The following is a 21,437-nucleotide window of genomic DNA, read 5'->3' as shown; positions in this document are numbered from 1 at the left end:
GCATATTGGCTAAAATGGCAGGTTCACCACCTGATGCTTTTATTAAGTAGTACCGGTGTAGCCACAAGTGTTGTTTGCTTATGATAAAGATTGAGATATTATGAATGTGTTGAAAGTCAAAAATGTTGAGTGGAACAGACAATATTCTTTAAAATCTGGGTTTTGCCAGTAAGAAACTATTAGCCTGGAGCAAGTATAGAAAATAACCTACACTGCATCCTTTAGTCTGACAAAATCATCAAGTTTTCAGGAGATAAATAGTTAAGTATGACTGGTCTTATGCTATTACTAGTACTAATTAGGCTTTAGAAAAAAAAGAAAAAAAAACCAAAACAAAAATAAAAACCACTATGTCATAAGGATTAGCTGAAAAATGAATGCAAGTTGAAAGAATAAAAATAATCAGCTGCCTGACTTAAAAAACTCCACCACAGTATTTTGCCTTTCTGATAAGGGCAGTGAATGTGTTTGTCAAATCTGGACAGTGCAGTAGCCATTCACCTGCCGATATTAGCAACAAGGAAGAAAAGATTCAGGGGTTTTATTTATTGGATTTCTTCATAGTGTCCATTAAATATGTTAGTGGGAACTGCATTTGTGTGTAATGTGCAGAAAGCCCCCATGCATTGGTGCACTGAATCCTTTCTTCCCATGCTATGAGAACCTTGTATGTTACAGTTTAGGGTGAACAAGATTCAGCTGCAAATAATCACTTTTGGTCCAGCTGACTAGGATTTGGACTATAAAAGCCATTGTAGCATTACCAGCTTGATGTTCTAACTTCTCTGCTTTTTGACTAAGATATCTCTCTAATTTTTAAGATTAGGTATCAAAGTCTTGCTTTCTTCTCTGTTTTAAAAGGCTGGAGTGTAAGGATGATGCAGAGCTTGGCTTTTTTGGTCATGTTTCTCACACCAGCAACCAAAGCAGTCAAGGAACTTGCACTGAAAGCACAACGTGGGTATCATGGAGCCCCAAAGGAGCCGCAAGCAAGATCTGAATGCATAATACAGGTAAACTGAGGTGTCTGTGTCAGAATAGTAGTGTTGGAGAATAAATTTGTAAAGGCACGTTGAAGTTTGTTCTTGTAAAGATGTCATAACTAACTAAGAGTCTAAACTAACATTCACCTTGGCACTCAGCTTGATTGACAAACTTGAGCCCAAATTTGTGCATATCTACCTTGAGAGGCTGTTGGTGTGTAATTTTCAGATTCTCTATGACTCCATTAATGTAAATACTGATAAACTTAGTTGCTAACTTTACAGTATTCTCAAAAAAGAAATTATTTGTGTCTCTGCTAAGAAAATAATCAGTAGCTGACTTTTTAAAAATATATGTATGTATACATGCATATGTATTTCAGAGAAGTCAGTACTAGTTTTTTAAATGCAGAGACTGAGGTAATCTTCTCATCATCAGGCTGGGTGGATGGCTCTTGTTACAGCCACTCTGTGTGCTTCTCCATGTCATCCACATTATGAGTTGTATAGGCATAGGAAGGTATCAATATCCAGCATCTTCTGATCCTCACATACCCTCAAGAATTTAGTATGATGGCTTTCCCCAAGAGCTGGGTGCAGAGTGTATCATGAAAAAGCAACCTTAACCCACCATAGTTCAGAGGATTAACAGACAAAAGGCTTTCTACTGTTTATAACTTGCTTCAAAGACAATTCTGGAGTTTGTTTTCTGTTTTTTAAACTTGAAATGTTAACTTTTAAGTTGAAATATTACCTTTAGCTCTGCAATACTTAGTATGAAATGCATTAACTAGCACATTGTCCCCTGAACTAGCAGAAGTGGGAGGAAGAAATATTAATCACTTGCAATATGACATGTAACCTAGTTCTGTGGTTAGCACTGAAACATGCTACATGACTAAAAGTATTGGATTGGAAACTCTGGAATAGGGAGGGAAGGGAAGCTCCAACTGGTGCTGTAAAACACCTTTTTGTAGTTGCTTTATATTGCACATTACACTAATCCTTAACATCAATTTGCAAAAACAACTTTGCAGGCCTATCTCACAATTCTACAGATGTTTTACCATAAAATGATGTATCTCTTCTGGAGATTTTTCTCCTGATTAAAACATTATTAACATATAAAGAGTAATAGAATTTGCCAATGTCATGACAATGTACAGATTAGATGTATTCCTCCCCCCATCCCCCAGACTGTTTGACCTGTTCTATATGAGTCAAACAGTGTGCAGTAGGAAAGAAATTCATTACCTATTTCTGTGGGATGCTTCATAAAGTATTTAGAACATTTTCCATTATTCTAGCAAATTCTCTCCTCCTAGTATCAAAGAGTGTAAGATTTAACAGGTAAACTAGTAATTGCTAATGTTCTTTCTTTCATTTTCAAAAATCACTCTATATGAATATTTATCTATGCTTTGAATTCTGAGTGCCTAATTAATAGGATTCTTAACACTTTAATGTTACTTAGACAGAAGAGCTAATAGTTTCTGTGCATTTAGAGGAACCTATTAGCTAAATCACTAAAACTTCAAGCTTACAAATGATTTTTTATCACACTGATGCACACATCTTAATACTCTCAGAGCTTTGTATTTACTGGAGAACTTTCACTTTTTTTCTTCCCTTTCCTGAGACTTTATAGTCTCTGGAACAGAGTGGTTTTTTTGTGATCTTATTATAAGTTGGCACTGTAAGAACTCAACTCCGAGTTCTTTTGTTGATTTTTCACTTACTGCTCTAGACAGAGAGACTTACTGATAATGCTAGGAAATAACTGAGAAATAACAGCCATCCCCAAAGAAAAGCATAAAAGTGGAGGTGGAATAGGTGAAAGTTTTGGAGGCTTGTAAAGGAAAATAACAATCTGGTAAGACTAAAGTTACATAAGACAATCTTTAGGACTGGGCAGAGATGGATGGAAAAGAGAGCTCAGGTTCAGGAAAAATGTTATGTGATTAGGGATTTTGAAAATGTAAAAACAAGGGGTTTGGGGTATTCCTTAAAACATCAAGATGAAAATCAGGAAGTAGAGCCTAAGAGCAGATGAAGGCAGCATGAAAGAAGCCCAGCCTTCAGAAGAAGCTTTCAGAAAATTTTAGGATCAAAGATTTGTTTACACCTGCTCTGTGAGCTTGCAATCCTTCCAGACTTTAAACTGCATTTAAGTAACTTCAGAGATATATTTCTAGCTAAAAATGTTGCAACCTGATGAGCAGACACAAAGAGAAACCTGAAACAAAGGCATGATTGTACCCTAGGTTTGCCTAATCCTGCTGTTTGATGATACTCTAAAGAAATAAGTCATTGAGCTGATCAATATGATCAGTGACAATATGCTTGACCTGTTTTGTGTGGTAAAATGAAGTTTAGACAAGTCGTGCAAACACAAGCTTTATATCTTGTCTCCAAAGTATCAGAGATATTTCCATGTCAATTATACTCAGTGAAATTTTGGGCGGAGCATAGCTTTCAGCAAGACTTGAACTCAGATATCTGTTATGAAATCAGGTTTAGCTTATTGAATCAATTTTCTTTGATTTTTCCTTGGAATTAAGACATGTATATAAAACTATTTGTCAATGATTTTTGCACAATTATTCATGCTTTTTCAGCATGCAATTTTGGAAAAATTTGATTTTTGAGAGTATATATTGTGCTGAGACTGTCCTGTACCTTTCACAGGATCTTCTAACAGTCTTAATATTCTAGTAAAACAGGACTTATTAAACTGGTGTTATGATGTGAGGAAAGGAAGAATAGATGATATGTAAAACACTGCAATGTGTTTTTTGTCCAGCTGTCATTGTTTTGCAGCACAAAGTTGTTCAATTTGTTATTTGAAATAAGAAGTGGAACAAGAGGTGAATCTTAATCTATTTATTGTGTTAATTACACAAATAATTCCGAATTTTTTCCCCCTAATAATCCTTGTTAAAGTGTAAGATGTAAGGTTTCAAACCTTTTTCCACACTGATTTCAAGACATGGACATCTTTCTCTTTGCAATGTGTGTTTAGTAAGAGAGGAAATTAAGACACTGTCAAAGTCTGAAGTAAGTTGATGGGTATCACAGTATAGTGGACTTTTTTCTGTAAATATGGATGTTAAAGAATTTTCCTAATTCAAAATAAAAATCTCATGTTCAGAGACAGGCTTCATCTAATCTGTCAAATAACAGATTTTAAAAGTGTTTTGATTGTTCTGACAAACTGGATGAATTTCTAGTGATTAATTTGCCAGTTTTGGAGAGCTCAAAGAAAATTGTTAATATTTCTGTTAGTGCAGCCTGGTCTGAATTGGTTTTTTGTATTTATTGGTGTATTTTTTTTCATATTTGTTTTTCAGCTTGTCCTCGGTTGCAATATAGATGTAGTTAAGTATTCTATTACCACCAGCTGTGGGCCGTTAGCTGCTATCCCCTGCTAATGACCCACCCCAGATGACAGACAACGGGCCATCAGGGACCCACCGTGTGACTCATGGACTTGTCTCATCCCATTGTGGAATGCTCTGTCCAGGAGGGAGGAACCAGGTGTTCCCACCTGGATATAACCTGGCCTTGGAACTGCCCAAGCCAGCCCTGTCTACTGGGTTCCCAGAGGACCAGAGCTACCACTGGATCTTCAGCTGGAGACTAGACCTTCACAGGATCACTGCTTCAACTGAACTACTTCAGTTGGACTGCTACTACCACCCTAACAGGGTGTCAGGTTGTATCTGATTTTGTCAGTGCTTTTCCTTGTATTATTTCACTTATTTTTACTTTCAGTCTTGACTTGTGATCTCCCACTGGTTTGTTTTCAAACCAATACACAGCTCAAAATATTCAGTGCTCTAAACTCCAAATAAATTAAAGATTTCTTTTCAGTTAAATAACTTATTTACATTTCTTTCATTTAGATATGTAGGACCATCAGCACTTAAATAAGATCAAATATGAGGGATTTAACCCCAAAAGAATTTGTGTGCAGGTCTACTGAACAGATATTTTGGTGTAGTGCAGAATTTAGTCTCAACAGGACTGGTGGCAGTAGTCAGTCCACAGTCAGGCTTAAATGACTATAATGAAGAACAAGAACTCCAAAACTGTGGAGAAATTATACACTGAGAGTCTATCCCAATTATACCATTTGAACATCCAAATTTCCATGAGTGCTTCTGGAAGTTCAGAGTTTGATCTCCATTGTATCCTGCTAGTCTCTAACTCAGGGTGATGACACAGATGTGCTGGATATACAAATATGCAAATCCCACTGATGTGAAAGACTACAAAGGATAGAAACTGAGGCCATGTTCACAACCCTGTTCTCACTAGAAATAGTTAGCTTTGGATTTAAAGAGGGTGCTTAAAAACTCAGCCCGTGGAGGGAAAGTCTGTGTTCTAATTCTTTGGGAATGGCAAAGGGGGGACATAGAGATATATTAGTTGTGCTGTGTTAATTGTGCTGAGTGAGAGGTAGTAGTGTTTAATAGTGAATAGGAATTAAAATTTTGAGTGCTTTATTGTCATGTAAATCAGCAAAGGAGGGAGAAAAAGTGCTCTACAGTTTTTTGGGTTTTTTTCATTCAAGGACTTCCATCTATTTGTAGGAAGAAACATATAGGACTATTTTGCTATAAAATCCATGAACATCAATTCACTCCCTGAAAGTCCCTTTGCTGTGCAGAAACAATGACCAGACTGTCTTGCAGTGCCAAGCACCAATTCCCTCACCAGACTCCTTTACAGAGGCTCATTTTCCTGTTGTTCCCAGAATCTGGCTCTCTTTCCCCACTTCCCCATCTCAGCTGGAGCCCCTCAATAGACTGAAGGAGCTATTGTTGCTGCCTGTTGTGGAAAATGGCAGATAAAACATGGAATTAGGACCCACCACAATTCTGAAGGACTCCAATACCATAGTTTGTGCTTAAAGTGGTGTCAAGTGGGGTACCCCACCATTTGAATTTCTGCTCTTCTGTTTTCAGAGTATTTCTCTTTTTTGTTGAGAAAGAACTGTGCCAAGATATCACTTATATTAGGCACCCAAGTGGATCTATACAGCTAGAACCTTCTCCAACTGAGTTAGAAGATACCATTGTCGCTGTGTGTGAGAAAATCATGATCCCCTACCCTGAAAAAGGTGAGGTAGCCTATATTCTACTGGCACTAAACTCATAGGTACAGGATTCTTCTTATCAACAATATGGACATATCAGGACTCTGATCGCAGACCTTGGCCAAGCTGTGACACAAAACAGCTGTTGGCAGCCATATCCTCCAATTCTACAAAAGACACTGGTGAACCCAACTTTACCCTAGAACCAAAAAAAACCTGAAGATGACTCTCACTATCTTTATTTCTGTGGGAGAGATTGAAATAAGTTAAGACTTGGTTTGGTGAGGAACAAAGTATGACCTGAAATCACCTGAATACAGATGGAGACACAAAGATTATCTTACATCACATCACTGAATATTAGACAAGTTTGATAAGTTTCATTGTTTTTAATTTGGGAGGATTGAAAGAGAATTAAGTAAATAATAAATGTTACACCAAAGTGAGTTCCAAGGTGAAGATTTGTATAAAAGGGTTAATAACAACCTTGTAAAACTGAAGGCATTAACAGGGAGGGACTGGAGGAGGGAATGTGTGAGAAGAACAGTAAGGGGGTGGATAAAAAGGAAGAGGATGAGTTTCAACCAAGAAACTCCAAAGTCTCACTTGCCATTTCAAAGTGGTTTTTTCCTGCCAGCATACTTTTACTAACATCAAATGGATTTCTATATATAGATCTTACTTCACTGATTTGTGTGGTACTTTGCCAGGAACCTTGAGTAACTCTTTTATATCTTGTTGCACTATTTTAGTGCTAGACACATGTTTAGTGGTGATATAGCTTATTGATTGCAGAGAACACATCACATTTCTGCTTTTTTATTTCTGTCTCATAAAATTAGAACTTCAGTAACTTTTTGGAGAAAGTATATCCTTAATATAGAACAATGAATCCCAGGTGGAGAAATTTTACTTCAATGAAATAAGTTGTTTAGGATGCAGTTTCATAATATTTGTCTTTTTTTCATATCCCATACTTTCTGCAAACACTGACAGGTCCTTTTGGGGCTCCAGTGATTATTTTGAAAAATTCCCAAGAGTCTGGCAGCTAACCATCTCCTATAGATCTGTTGTTCTCTGAATGTGCCATTTTCAGCTGTCTGCTTGGGAAGCTTCATTTCCATATGCTCCAGATTCTAGTAACTCAAAATATACTTTCCCTGCTGAAATGAAAAATCATTTCATCTCACAAGTTTCACACATAAACATGATTATTCTGAAGAACAAAACAAACCTAACAAGACTGAAAAGAAACATACTCTCTACTTTTTTTAGACATTTTAAACCATTGCCTTTCATTAAGTTGTGAATGCCCTCTGAAACACGTTGATTTCAAACTGAAATGGCTTCAGTTAATTGCCTATGCCTCTTTCCTGAGCTAAAAGTTCATACTTATTCTCCTTCAATCTGAGATACTGGGAAATGGCAGTGGAGTTGCAAGAATCCATATTACTGATAACTACTACAGTGTTTGTTAGCATATGGACATGGTAAGTTTTCTTCCTCTATCTTACAAGTGCAAAAGAGTTTCATTTAAATTTCATCTTAGTGGGTAAAAAACACAGAGGAAAGGAGAAGTTTCACTCTTGAGATCAAAGAGATAAAACCCATTTAGATGAAAATCCTAGAATTTCCAGGGGCTGAATATAGGTCCTTAGTGAGTACATTCATTAAATGCTACTGGCAAGGCTGCAAATGACTAAGACTATATTTTCAAGCTGTCATCTCTGTACAGCATAATGCATGTGGAGATATTTTCCTTCGTTAACTTTGGCTTGGTACTGAGAGTGGAGCACAACAAATAGGGCAGCTGATTACCACCAGAATGTTTACTGTTGCATTTTGTAGATGTGTGTCTGCACATTTACGCAACTAGAACTTAAAAAAATGCCAGTGTTAGCCTGTTGCCCCTTTGACAGAGCCACCACACATCTGGGCCCTCCCATGTGGTTTTTCCTCTGCAGGATTGCTTTGGATGAGCTTGAAGTGTGTGCTTGGGATTTCCAGATGTGCTTTAGCTCAGTGTCCTCAGGCAGCTTCTGTGAATCCATGGAACCTTGCACACATTGGCTGTGTGTCTCAGTCTGAGGGCACAAACAGGGGATGGTCTTGAGAGCATTGACACCACCTGCAACACTGCCAAAGAGTAGCTGACCCAGATCAGCAGACACAGCAAGGGTCAGAAGAGTGGAAAGAAGCATAGATGTGCTGCACATGTGCAGTGAGACTACAGTCTGAACCCTCCAGCTAACTACACTATGGATAAACTGTGGCAATATGCACCTGCAAAACTGAGAAGGGGTTAAACCATTTTTGGCATATACAGGGTACCACGGAGGAGAGAGAATGAACTGTTCTCCATGTCTGTGGTAAACAGGATTGAAAGGAATGACCTTAAATGGCAGTAGAAGGTTTCTAGTCAGAGACTGGCTAGGTTTTCTTACGTATCAGTACTGCAAAGCACAGAAAAGGGTGGCTTAGGGAAACTGGAATCTTCAGTACTAGCAATACTTAATGACAAGTAAAATAGGCACCTGTCAGGAAATAGATCCTGCTTTACAAAGGACACTAGACTAGATGATCTCCCTGGGTTCCTTCTTGGTATATTTTCTTATGATTATATGCACAATAAGTCTGACATATCCCAAAGGTTTCTAATTACAGAGCATGAACAGACCATCTGTGCAAAACAATCTCAATATGCCTGATGCTTCCTGGAAGCATTTTACTTACTGAAACAGAAACATAAAAGTGATATCCTTTTATACAAATGTCTGTCCAGAGTCAATGGGCAAAAAGCCTGATAGAGACACCAATCAAAAAAATGTTTTCTTTATTTATTTAGCATCTCCTGTTGAATTTGAATAATGCCTGATTCGTCCAAGAACAGTGTATATTGGAGATACCCAACATCCTGCAAGTGTTAAGGTGTAGCTATGCCTTTCCTTGGAAATTACCATAGGATTCCATCCCATGGACTCATAAAGGAAAAGATTCACCTTAGTTAAACCTACAAAGCAGTACTTCAATGAGTTTTTAGGATCAGGTCCATAAGAATATTAGGTATTTATTGTACTGAAACAGTTACTCCTGTTTAGGAAATATATCAAACCAATTTCTTTAAACATTTCCTCATAGAAAGAAAAAAACAATCTCAAACTGAATTGCAATACTAGTAGATGGTATTTTCCAAGTTGTCTTTAATTTCAGTTTTAACATGATAAGCAGTCATTTGCAAACAGCTGAATTGAATGGTTGGACATGGAATAAAAGCCTTTAAGTGTTTTGAAACTCCTCAGCTTCAAAAACATGAGGGTCAAAGTGAAAATTGCTCCTAGATAAACCACTTGTAATGGAAGCCTATCTGGACAAATACAATGTTTTTATGGACATTTAAGGGCCTGTGCATCAAATATTAAATCACTCAATACCACTTTTGAAGCTCCCTTGAAGTGATAATCATGCCTCCAGCTTACATTATTTCTGTGAAGTTGCATTATTCTTATAGACATTAATATTATAATAATTTCTGGGTTTCACATAGCATAGAAAAAGAAAACTTATGAATGTATACCAAATAATAATATTTAAAGGCTATTTGCTAAAAGTGTAAAATATAGTTAACACAGAAACCTGTACAGTCAAAGAGGGGAATTTGGTAAAACAGCTCAATCTTCTTAACATGAAGAACTGAAGAAAGTGTGTGAAGATCTCACTGTCTTTTTCCCTTGTTTGTTGCTATTGCTGCTGTTCTTTTTTGATAGTAGTTGGTGGTATTGATTAGATGTGGGGTCAGTTCAGAGACATAAAATAAATGTGTCCTGTCTGGTGCTCATGCTGTAATGAATTTGGCAGTCTGGGAACCTCTCTCATTGTAAATGAGAAGAACTGTGACAATGTAAGTTAGGAGTTAAGGAGAGTTTAGAATAAATTTTGAGCTCAAAAGAATGCGTCAAAAAAACCCAAAAAGGTAGAGGATACATAGAGAAAGAATAGGCAGGGAAAAGTTTGCCTAAGCCATCTAATATTGTTTTTGTTTTATACTTACAGCTGATCTTGTTGAAGTTCCACATTGTAAACTGGACTCTGCTGAATCAATAGACACAGAAAGAAAGCCAGTAAAATTAAAAAAAAATCTGAGTTTCACTAAAAACTTAAAGGATATCAGATTCATCCTTCAGCCCTTGGGGAATGAAATTGAGTTCTATTCAAAGAAATACGCTGAGAATCAAATTTTCTAAATGAAATATTTAGTATAAGCCTTGGATGCATTGGTATCTTCCAAAATTTTATCAAATAAGCGATTTTTTTTTTAATTCAGCACAATTTTAAAATGTGCTGCTTTAAAATAATTAACATTTAAAGTAATATAATAACAAATTTTAAAATGTCTGTTCCCTGTACACAAGAAGACAGAGAAAGGTCAAAAGGCTGAGATATGGATGGGAAAGTCTGGGTGTGGAAACAGTGACGGAAGGGTAGCAGAATAAAAAGAATACCATCTGCTTCAGAAGGTCCTGAACATTACAGTACATCTCCATCCAGATTCTAAGACACCTACATCAGAAAAAAAAAGACTGCCTAAAACAGGAAACAAAGGAGATGCCCAGAAGAAAGTGAGGGACAGATGAAGCCAAACAATAGATTGAAGCCAGTAAGAGATCCTGGCAAGGATACAAAGAGCAAGTTGGAGCCACTAGACACCAAGATCAAGAGGCAAAAGCCGTGGAGTAGGAGCATCGTGCTCATCACCAGAAATGCCTGGTGACTCACTCACTTAGGGCTGGAGACAGAGGATTACAGCCACTGACAGCTCTTAAGGGATGGAAAACCAGCACATTGTCACCAGTTAAAAAAGAACACGAGAAAGGTGGTGAGGACTTATAAGCTAACTTCCAAACTAAGTTTTGTTCCTTCTGCATCCTGAAAGAGACTTTCATCTGGCATCTAAAGCACTCCTGGGAAAGTGGCTTTGGTCCCTGCAGTGGATGAAGGCTGAGGTTTAATCTTTTGCTTCCCAGGGACTGTTAGGAGAAGGAGTAGCATCCTCTCCAGTGAAACAGGCATTGGGGAAATATTGGTGAAAAACACCAGTCTGGTCAAATCAGTGGAGGGGAGGAGAAGGAAGGGTAAGGAATCTTTTTTAGGGGATTATTTGAGGTGATGGATAGACTATTGCCCGAGAGAAATCAAATAACAGTTCTTGTGCCTGGTATTTCTTATTAACTCAGTGGCTTCCCACTCAGCTTGCTGGGTAGCTACATCCCATCCCAGGGCACCAAATTGCCTCTGGCTCTGTGTTGAAATTTAAGCTCTCTAAAACAGGTGTTGAGGTTAATAGGCATCACTTGCAACTGTTTCACTGAGAAAAGACCTTTTATTTTTCTTGATCCCCTATTAAAATTTAGAAACATCACCTAAGGTAAATTTGGGGTGGTTTTTTGGTTTTGTTTTCTTTGTTTATTTGGGTTTTTTTAAGTCTGTCTTTGGCTTTGCTTTAATTGGTGAAATAACATATCATTTATTTAATGATGAGAACAGTTGAACATTTTGACTTAAATCAAGTTCCTATACCTTCCAATTTGGAGCCAGGATGGCACAAAAATATGTTAACTTTCCCTGTAGACCAAAAATACCTGGACAAAAGACATGACACAAAGGATGGTGATCAGGACAGAATCAGGTCTTAGATGGGATAAACTTGCAATCTCAGGGGCCAATTCTTAGATCCTATGAGTCTATCTAGTTTCACTAAATAAGTCTTTTATCTCATCACAGAATGTATCTGACATTGTCTTCAGTAATAGTTCTGTGACTTTTTAGAAAGAACACTTTACTGGAATCTTTGGCGGTAGGATAGTTCCTTAATATAATCTCTTTTAGATTACTCAGTCTGGGAAAAGGTGAGGAGAGAAATTTATGTCTGTTGAATCCTACTGAGCTCTGTACCCTATGTTGACTTTAGTTACAGAGCTCACTGATGCCTCTAATGTAGTGTAAAGACTGAGGCTCTTTCTTTGATATACTATGTGTCAATGAATTACTGTTTAACCATTGGTCTCAGTGGTTTTTATATAGATGTTTCTTGATATCTTACAAGTCTTGGATTGTTAAATTGAAATATAGTTTTGTCATAGGTTTTCAGTTTGTTTGGTTTGTTTTTTTTGTTTTGTTTTTGTTGTTGTGTTTTATTGTTTTTTGTTGTTTGTTGTTTTGCTTTTTGTTGGTTTTGTTTGGGGTTTTTTTTGTCGTTGTTGTTTTTTGGTCAGTTGGTTTGATGGGGTTTTTTTTTCTTTTTTGCTATTGTTGGTTTTGTAAGCTGCAAGCCAAAATGGAAAATTAGGCAGTTGCAGTCAGTAAACTTATAATAGCCAGATGAGAAATCTGTGTCACTCCTATGTATGATTGAAGTATTTAGTCTGCTCAGGAACTGCCTATTTTAGGATGACATTAGTTACTGCAAATTGGTAATCAAGCTAGACAAATCTGGAGGAATAAAAAGAAAGATTAGGGATGTAATGAACAATTCGTATGGCTCTGTCAGTCATAACAGCTGTTAAAAATGTCTGTTAGATGCTTTCATCAGCTTTGCTTTCATCCTGTTATTCTGTGATAGCTGAAAAGAAATGAAGTCTTTTAAATTTTCTTTTAAAATTTATTTCATGAGATTAGTTACTTTAGACAAGAGGTGAACCAAAGGCCATATAAGAAGCATGCTGAATAAAAAAGAAAATGGAGATATAAATTATATAGTTGGACCTTCTCTCATAAAGGAAACATTAAATGAATCTGGAAGACAATACACTGTAAAGTGAAGTACATTTGCAGGACAAGGCTAAGCACTGCAGATGGCATGGACTTGATCCCTTATTGAAAATATGACAAAGTTTCTCATTGGCTTTAATGAGCTTCAGTCTCCTGTGATATGAATTTGAAAGCTGAAAGCAGGAATATGGAAGAGAGTTGTGCCTAGTGAGAGAAGTGCACACCTTGTTCCATCAGGGGTTATTTTTGCCAATGTAAGGCTTAGCATTGCAAGGCATCAGTTGAGAGCTTGAGAGAAATTCCCTCTCTTTGAACACAACAGTGAAGGGAGAGAGATTTCTAGATTCCTACCAAATGACAGGTCTGTTTTTCACCAGCTTGAGTGCCAAGAATAAATATAAGATGTAGCACCAGAATTTTTGTAGCAAGATATAATCCAACAAATTTCAGAAAATAATGCTTATTAGGACTTGCCTGAACAGATGGAAAATGTCCATTGGGTAAAGCAGAGGAGATGGAGCAGTGGAAACTTTTTATCCTCAGTGAAATTTTTTTGACCTTTGGGAGCAAAGGGAAATGCAACAAGGAAGATGAACAAAAGGCTCAAACACTAATAAATATTCAAGAGAGTTTGAAGAAAGCTTAAAAACTTGGAAGTGTAACTAGAGAAGGGATTGCTTATCACACAGCCTAAAGAAATAACTTTTTTTGGGCTGAGCTTGGTCTGTACTGGCAAAAAATACTTAACAATTTAAGAATTTTGAGAGGTATGTATGTAACTTTACACATGACCATAAAGCATGCAGAGAAGAACCAATAAATAAGCAAATAAAACAAGATTAGACATCAGAAAGATGCATAGTTACAGGTGAGAACTGCAGGTAAGTAATGCAAATGATGAAAGCTTGGATGGGACACCAAAACAGGAAGCAGTAGTTGGATGGCTTGTGCTCTGTTCTGGGCTTCAGACATCAAATAGTGCCACCAGAATTAATGAAAGCCGTTATTAATGTGGCAATCATGACATAGCATAGCTACTGCCTGACACACATCATTCTGGAAAGAATATTCTGGATATAAAAGTAAAGATGATGAATACCACTGCATGTGGTTCTGTATCAGATGCAAAGTAAAAAGGATAGCCAAGAATAAACTAAAATCTGCTCCAAGAAAAAATACATTTTAGGAAAGGTTTATAAACCAGATTATATTTGGGTAATACAAACATACTGTATAGTATATTTGTATTACACTGTATACTGTAATAGAGTCTGTAGATTGGATTTGGATAGGAAAAAATATGCAGAAATAAGGCAGGAGAATATGTACAGAAGATTTGATCACTACTGAAGAGCTTAAGCTCCTAATGATAGACCTTACAATGTAGTTACAGGTCTCTATATTCTGGAATCTCATACCTGACAAAGTTTTTTGTCAGCTAATCAATAACAAAAAATGCCAGATGTGATTTCAGGAAGACATTAAAATGTGATCAGAATGGTGATCATGGGGGTGAAAGGGGGGTGGGGGCAAAATGGTATCAACAATCAAAACTTTATTTCTGTTAAATAGAAGAATTATAGAGTTCTGTGATAAGTTTTAGAATTTCAGATGCTCAGTGAAGAGAACTGGTTAGTAAAACTGTAGGAACTAAGAGCTTAAGAGCTTGAATTTAGATGAGGTTCTGAATTCCTTGAAATCAAAGAAATCTGATTTCTCAGCAAGGTAAAAATGTTATCAGAAATTTAAATGGATTCCAGATCCCTCTTCAGGACATGATAGGATTAAAGAAAGAATTTAGTAAAAGGGGGATGAAAAGCTTCATTTTTAAAAAAAATTGAATGTTACAGATCAAGAACTGCAGAGATGAAATAAATATAGCCTAAAGTAGGGTTGATCTTAAAATATTAATTTAAATAATAAACATTAAACATTCTATATACAAAAACTGAGTTACACAAAATCAGAATAAGAAAAAAGTGGTCATTAGCAGTTCAGATGATATTGGTACAGTCCAAAAGACAAAATGAAACCATTATCTCATTTTATCGTAACAGGGGAAAATGGTGAATAATAGTGTCATGGATTTGAGACCGGACATTGCCAGGAGGGTGCACGAGAAGAGGGCAACCAGGCTCCAAGCTTAAAGTTGCAAAAAGTGTTTAATTACCTAACAAGAGTTGGAGGATAATTGCAGGCAAAAATAAACTTTTCATACAGTTTTTGTTCACTCCCCCCTCCCTCTTACGAACCCATAGTATTCACCCCCTTTCCTCCTCTACAATCTACAAGCCAGGTGGTGGGGGGGGGCAGGGTGTGGGGTCTCTTTTCAGTCCACAGAGCAGATTCTCAAATTTACTCATCACCACAATTCTTCTACTACAAATACTCTTTATCTCTACTTGTCTCTCTCTCTCCAGACAGTTTTCTGCTCTCACCCCCACCCTCTTAAGAAGCAGTCTCTTCACTCACCCCCCCCCCTTTTTTCCTCTTTGCAAACTAGCAACACAGACAGGGGGCAGGTTGAGGGGTCCTCTGGTCAGTCCAATCAGGAAAAGAGGTTCTCTACTTAGCCAGGGGTCCTTCCCACGAGAGACAGTCCTCTGAGAACTTCTTTGGCGTGGGTCCAATCTCACGAGCAACATCCCGCCCAAATTTTGCTGCAACATGAGTTCTTTTGTCCATAAGGTGCTGTGCAGACTCTCCCGAGCTGAGGCCAGGCTGCTTCCATGCCAGGAGCAAGGCCTTTCTCTCCCTTGTAAGGCCTTTTGCAGATTTAACTCTTAGATGAGACTCCCACTGGTTCACAGTCTTTTTCCAGGCATCCACCTGCTCCTCCGGAGTGAGCTGTGAGTGAATTTCTGCATCCTTATGGACTCCATGGGCTGCAGGAGAAAATTCTTGCTTCCCCCATAGCTTCCACCACGGCTAGCAGAAAGTTTCAGCTCTGGTGCCGGAAGCACTGGAGCACCTCTTTCTCCCCACTTCTTCACTGACCTTGGCAATCTCCATGCTGTTCTCCCTCACATATTTTCACCTCCACCTCCTCCTCATCCAACTACAAAGTGAAAGAAGTGTGTGCCTGCTTTGTTTTGAATTTTTCTTAAATATGTTTCCACAGAGGTGTAACCAGCACCTCTAATTGGCCCAAACCTGGCCGGCAGCATGTCCGTCACTTTCAGAGCCATCAGAGATTGGCTCTGCCGGACTTGATGTAAAAACTTCCAGAACTTTCACTCAGGACACACAGGAGCCATCTTTGTGCCACTCCCCACCCCTCAGACACCTCTCCAGGCCTACCACAACAGCTTCTGAGGGGTACAAATTTCTCCTAGATGTTAAAAACACTTCACTGATGTTTTGGGCCAATTAAAACCACAACAAATAGAATACCAGATTACTTCCATTGCCAATTCAAGCTGAAATAGGTCTCCAAGATTTTGAGGACCCAACTAACCCTTACTAGGAAATTCAATTTAAAAAAGCCAACAACAGTAATGAACGAATGAAGTGTCTGATTTGGTAAGGATTTTTAGTAGGTCAGCCTGTTCCAGTAGGGAGAACTGTTTGAACTAAATCATGATAATAGAGGAGAACAAGGGCTTTAAACAGGTCACAACAAAATGCATCTAAAAAGTAGGAGGTTTCAGTACTGCTGGAGTGGTGGTCTGGAGGAATGAGGCTACCAACTGGAGTATAAAGAGCCATGAAAACTGATACAAGTCAGTCTAAGAAAAGCTATACTTAGCTGTGATATCTCAAGACTAGACTGCAGAGGCCTCTTTTAATTCCTAATTACTGGAGTAAATTCTTATTTTTCCAGTCTTTTTTCTTACACACTTCTTCCCTACTCCATGATATTTCAGAGTTTTAAATGTCAAAATGAATTATGCAATGGAGATCTCCTTTGTCCCCTTCATTTTGACAGACTTCAGTCCTCTATCTTAGACATAATTTTTGTTGCAAAATTACACGGTTATTCAAACGCTCAAAGCAAAAATGAACAGAAATTGAAATGGAATAATTAACCAGAATTGGATATATAGCTTAAATGTATTAAATACAGACTCCATTAATTTGTCTTTTTCCATGATTTCCAGCATATATTACTTGAAATTTTTGCTGAAACATTTAAAGACGTTCAAGCCATCAGCACAGTAAAAACAAAACCAAAATCCTAACAAAAAGAACAGAAACTACATAACAAAAATACTAAATCCTTTGCTCTAATAATCAGTTTTGTTTCAAAACACCCATAGTTCCTGCTGCGCCTCTTTAGCAGAAATGTTAGTGCCTGGGTCTCTGCCTGGCCTTTGCTGTAATTAGTGCTAAAGTTCTGTTCAAAGCACCTCTGAACAAGTTGTCATCCTTCATTGCAGCTTCCGTCTTCAGCAAAGCTAAGCTTCTCTTCAAAGTATGAAACATCAAACGAGTCTCAGCATTTTCAGAAACAAACTTTGGTTTGATGCTCCCTGTGTCTTTCTGCCCACAACCTAAGCACTTTTGTGGTTCGGCAAAAACTAATTCCTTCCTCTGGGAACTTCTGCCAAAGACTGGGAATGCTGCAGGGGTTTGACTTTTTTATGCTGCAGAAACCATAAAATTTCAAAGACCCTCCAGCTAATTTTATTAAGTAACATGACAATCACTCAGCAGTCCTGAAATTCTTGTTCACATAGGGAAGAAAAAAGAGCTAAAGAAATCCAATGAAATCTCTCTCAAAGTATTTTGTTTATTTAAGTTTCAAATCTCAGATACTGTGTAAAAGTAAAGCTTTTCTGCCTCTAAGCTGTCTGCATAGAAAAGGTTTGGTTTTTTTTTTACCTATCTTTGTTAGCATTTCAGCAGCAGAGATGAAGAATGCAATTAATTTGCTGAGAAATATCTATGCATACACATGGGGTTTTATATCCATTTGCTGACATGTAACTGTACATCACTGCAAACTACCAGATGAAACATTTGTTAGACAATCCCTAAACCAGTACGTTTTCTTTTGACTTGCACAAGACCCATCTGATGAGATCAGTGCCTACACTGCAGTTCATTAAAGACAGCACATAATTGTCTTGAATCTTTAACCAAGTGATTCAAGAAAACCCTTGAAGTATCACTTGGCTGTACATTCAATATATCCTGCACTGAAACTTGAACTTCATTACTTGTTGATTGTTTAGAATGTTTTACATTGTATGTCCCCTTTATTGTTCAACATATTTTCCTCCAAATTCGGGGTTTTGTTAACGCATTCATTTCTTTTATGTCTTTAATTTGGTTTTAGCACTTTCAAAAAAACTTGCTAATTACCAATGGCAGCTATTTATCATCAGGCCATTTTTAGATTATATCAGGTTTTAAATACACATCTGTAAAGAAGTAACTGAGGGTTATTAAGTTTCCTTCAAGTAGCCTATAATACTGGTGGTAGAAATCATAGCAGTGTTCTTGGAAAAAATTCACTCATGTGGCTGGCTGTGGAGGGAAGTGGGAGAGCAGATTTGGTGGATACCTGGTGTCCAGGCAGGGTCAACATACTATAGACTCATGCCAACATCAGCTGGAACTGCATTTGGCCTCAACTTTAGCCCCTGAAGACAACAAAAACATCCTCAAATTGCATACCACAGCATGGTGACACTGGTGATTTGTTTCCATACCTACTGCTGTAATATCTTTTTATCACTCAGACTAGTGGAATCACCATTAATTATTAGCAATAATTTATCCATAAAACAAAACCAGGCAAGTCTGTTTCCATCCAGTAGAAATCAAAAATATGCTATAGATGAGAACACTGATCACTCTAATCTAATATAGTCTGCCTGACAACAATCAGTGTAAATTTGAGAAAAAATGCAAGAACAATGGGGTAACCTATTTTTAGAAGCTTTTTTTCAATTCCCCTCAGTCAGTTGTTGCACGTGTCCTGAAGCATGAAAATGTCAATGGATTATTTTAATTTTCTCTAAAGTAACTGTAGAAGATCTTATGGTGAATTCTAAAGTTTCCTGTAAAATCCTTCTATTTGTTTTTAAAAAAATGTAGATTCTACACTGGATTAATTACTCTTTCAGGTAAATAAAGCATGTCCTTTGTTAACTTTTAATTGCTTGTCCTGTAGCTGGATCATGGCTGATTTTGGATGACAAGATGAAGTTATTTTAATTTTAGTTAACTTAAAAATCAAATGCTGTTAATGAAATTTTATTTATCCTTCTTTCCTTTCCATATACACTTATCTTTAAGTGGTAAGAAGTTTTTCTCTTGAGCCATAACACTTGATTTTCATTTTGTCATTCACATCTTGTGATATGAAAATAATTCTTTTAGTTTTGGATGAACTGCTCTGGTGGCAATGCTGATTTCAAAAGCTCCTGTCACCCTCCAAACCTTCACTATGCCTGCTCTTGTTATTGCTCCAGCAACTTGCTAGGTTGTCAGCTGTGTCAAACCAAGTGACTGCACGGCCAGGTTCAACCAGGACCAAAATATTCTCTTTGAATACTGGTGCCTCTTCCTCCTTCTCTCCTTCTTTTGTCTCCATATTCTTGTTTTAAGCTGCCCTCAGTCCACAGGGGAGTCCAGCAAACAGCTGAAAAAAGAGGACAGGGAGCTGTGACAGCTTGCCAAGGCAGGAACTTCTTAAGCCATATTGCTTCCACCAACCCTTCATCTTCAAATTGAGGATTCTGTCTGTTAGGGAAGCTATTTACAAGACTGGATTTTTCCAGAGAGTCAGGAAAAAAGTTTCATTGCTTGTACATAATGATCAGATAGGTATGGCGATATGTCCCTGCTCAGGGAAAGGCTCAGCAGCTCTTATTTCTAACCTTCTACTGATACAGGTGCAGCTCTTGCAGGTTGTACTTCAGTTAGCTGTAAATATTGCTTTACCTCGTTTGAAAAGGTGTAAAATAATGGCTTTGTCACATATAACTCAACAGCTTCCCAGTTCACATCAAGTGCAGATCAGATTTTTATTTCCTAAAGCCTTTCAAATATAGTGTGCAATTTTCATTTTAAATTAGTCAGGGAAGTTGGTCGTGTGTAGTCATTTCCTAGTTTTATGTAGAGCGGTCAGGAACCCAGATTTTATTAAGTGATGTGGTACATATTTGTCTGACAAAAAGATCTAATTTGCATATATTTATCTGCTCAGATGTTCATGAGCTTTGTGTTTTACTCCACATTCTTAGAGCTGTTCTTACGTCTTTGCAGATGAAGAAGAAAAGACCTGCTACTAGACAAGCTTTCCATCTTACAGAGGTTGAACAAGAGTTGAAGCCTTCTCTTCTATGGAGAACAAATAAAACAACTAATAAAACAACTTTACCAGCAGCTTAGTTCCTCTAGATCTACTCTTTGTTCAGGTGTTGGCTTTTTTTCTGAGATCTCGTGAAGTTTTTGCCCCATTATTTATATCCAGGATATACTATTTCTGCCTCAATTCCAGTGCTGCTTATCCTGCTTATTCTCTTTTTCCCTGAAAGTTGTAAGCACTTAAATATAACCTACAGAATCTGTAGATCATGCCCAGAAACCATCTTGGTTTCTGCAGAGAAAGAGTCCTTCATCAAATTGTGTCTCCAAGTATGTTTATAGCAGCCCTGCCCACATAAAATAGGTGACATTAAGGGGGGTCATTTTTTGTGCTAAGAACACTTTACATTTTTCTAGCAATTTAATTTTGTTTTATGATCTTTTTAGGCTGAAGCTGTATTACTAAAGGTGAGAGTCAGTCATTAGAGAAATGAACTTGATCTGGAATAAGGAAATCAGATTTGCACTATTTTATTGTTCAAACTTGACACCTGAACTTTGTGATCAAAACAGTTTTGGTAACACTGGGATGTTTTATTGATTGCTGAATGGGGATGGACAGTGTCAAGGCCTTTTCTGCTTCTCACATTGTTCTGCTAAGCAGTAGGCTGGGAGTACCCAAGAAATTAAACCCAGATGACGAAAGGGATATCCTGTACCATATGATGCAATGCTCAGCAAAACAAAAACTGGGGAAAGATGGAGGAAGGAGAGATATCACTTGGAGATATGGTATTTTTCCTGTCAAGTTATGTGTGATAAAATGCTGCTTTCCTTGAAAATAATAAATATCTGCCTGCTGATGTTAAATGGTGAAAGAATTCTTTATTTCACTTTTCTTAGCACACAGCTTTTGCTTTACTTATTTAACTGCCTCTATCTCAACCCACAGCTTTTCTCACTTTTACCTTCTGATTCTCTCTCCCATCTCACTGGGATGGGGAAGCTGAGCAAGCAGCTGTGTGGTACTGACTTGCCTATGGGGGTTAACCCAAAACACCGCAGTTAGAGAAACCATGACAACAGCAGCTTTGGATAGGAACAGCACTGTGGGTGGCTTAAAGAAAATTATTTTCAAGAATATAGTAATCCATTTTAAGTAGAAAACAGGTTGTATTATATATCCAGTTCAAAATTACATATTTGACATAATTAGATATCTGGGGAATGGTGTTAGTAGGGTTGTTTAGCTGAAACAGTCACAGTTTGTATTTCTACAAATGTTGAAGCAAGAAACCTTTCCTTGATAGTTGCACCATGTTGTCATA

General features: G+C 37.4%; 2 long non-coding RNA genes across 3 annotated transcripts in view; one reads left to right on the top strand and one right to left on the bottom strand.

Annotated features, from left to right (window-relative positions):
• The first annotated feature begins 786 nt into the window (after positions 1–786).
• On the top strand, positions 787–20,960 carry LOC146438339 (uncharacterized). 2 transcript variants are annotated; one of them, XR_014851742.1, is made up of 4 exons: positions 787–1,013; positions 5,954–6,108; positions 10,135–11,213; positions 20,068–20,960. It is a non-coding gene; the product is annotated as an uncharacterized LOC146438339 (long non-coding RNA). The 2 variants fall into 2 exon arrangements; XR_014851741.1 differs by lacking the exon at positions 20,068–20,960 and having other exon boundaries at positions 10,135–12,316.
• Positions 15,112–21,437, bottom strand: part of LOC146438337 (uncharacterized) — a 333,685-nt gene continuing 327,359 nt past the window's right edge. The window contains exon 2 of the long non-coding RNA XR_014851743.1: positions 15,112–15,255. This is a non-coding gene — a long non-coding RNA (uncharacterized LOC146438337). The remainder of the gene's footprint in view (positions 15,256–21,437) is intronic.

The sequence above is a fragment of the Lichenostomus cassidix genome, chromosome 4, assembly GCF_008360975.1.
Source record: "Lichenostomus cassidix isolate B80296 chromosome 4, HeHo_3.0, whole genome shotgun sequence".
In the NCBI taxonomy this organism is placed as follows: domain Eukaryota; kingdom Metazoa; phylum Chordata; class Aves; order Passeriformes; family Meliphagidae; genus Lichenostomus; species Lichenostomus cassidix.
The sequence above is the reverse complement of the archived record's forward strand: the minus strand, read 5'-3'. Positions and strand labels throughout refer to the sequence as shown.